Source organism: Lupinus angustifolius, chromosome LG19 (assembly GCF_001865875.1).
Source record: "Lupinus angustifolius cultivar Tanjil chromosome LG19, LupAngTanjil_v1.0, whole genome shotgun sequence".
Lineage (NCBI taxonomy): Eukaryota > Viridiplantae > Streptophyta > Magnoliopsida > Fabales > Fabaceae > Lupinus > Lupinus angustifolius.
The window spans coordinates 6766590-6766884 of NC_032027.1; positions in this window are offsets into that span (position 1 = coordinate 6766590).

Genomic DNA, 295 nt, shown 5'->3' on the forward strand with positions numbered 1-295 from the left:
ATCAAACAACAACAAAACAACATTTCTCCCCTTTTTGACATTATCAAAAAGATAACCCAGGTCAAAAGTAGACAGAGATATGTAGTTAAACATAAAACGAAGTTAATGAATTAATTTGGGATTTAACCATTTACCTGTTTTATTTTCGGTGGCTTGAACAAATGCGTTTGTTTAGACAATAAAATAACTAAAAGGCAGAGTGAACGACAACAAGATTTACCATATCAAATAGCAATTAGCATAATAAGCAATATAGTGCAATAACCAGCTTAATTTATGCACCAGAAAATCTCAT